Below are 623 nucleotides of genomic sequence, written 5' to 3' on the forward strand. Positions count from 1 at the left end.
TTTTTCATGCAAACGCTTCATAAACTCAGTATCCAATGGTTTAAGTCCACGTCCTGAAGGAGCAATTAAGTATAAACAACACTGCACTCTGTTATCAGGCATCTGACGTCTGTTCACTCTAGACTCTGCATTTAGGTAGTTCTCGAACTTACTATCAATGTAGTCGATAACAGGCTGCCAGCAATTACTATTATCCACTGCATCTCCAAATCCTGGGGTATCAACTATTGTGACCAGCAACTGAACACCACCTTCTTTGATTAAAACTTTGGATTGTTCCACCTGTACAGTCTTTTTTATTCTATGGGAAGGACCTGGATACTCTGGAGAATACAAATCTGTGAGGAATAATGAGTTGATTAATGTTGACTTTCCCAGTCCAGATTCACCGACAACCATAAGTATGAATTCAAAACCTCTCTTCACTGATTTTCTGTATACTTGATTTGGGAGATTTGCAAATCCCACATAGCCTTCAAGGTTCTTCTGTTGAGCTACCATGGTGCTGCTGTTGACTTTTGGTGTCTTTAGAGTTCCATTTTACCTATATGGTTTCCAGTGGCTCATTCTTCTGGATGTCTACATATCCCATTCACTTATTTCTGCTCATAGTCTTCTCTCAC

At 39.8% G+C, this 623-nt stretch overlaps 1 pseudogene across 1 annotated transcript in view; it reads right to left on the reverse strand.

Annotated features, from left to right (window-relative positions):
* The window catches only part of LOC104997198, a 4,067-nt pseudogene extending 3,542 nt beyond the window's left edge, over nucleotides 1–525 (reverse strand). The window contains exon 1 of the transcript XR_826305.1: nucleotides 1–525. The product of XR_826305.1 is annotated as a septin-7 pseudogene (transcript).
* Between the last annotated feature and the right edge of the window lie 98 nt (nucleotides 526–623).

The sequence above is a fragment of the Bison bison genome, unplaced genomic scaffold (assembly GCF_000754665.1).
Source record: "Bison bison bison isolate TAMUID 2011002044 unplaced genomic scaffold, Bison_UMD1.0 scf7180017851917, whole genome shotgun sequence".
NCBI classification, from domain to species: domain Eukaryota; kingdom Metazoa; phylum Chordata; class Mammalia; order Artiodactyla; family Bovidae; genus Bison; species Bison bison.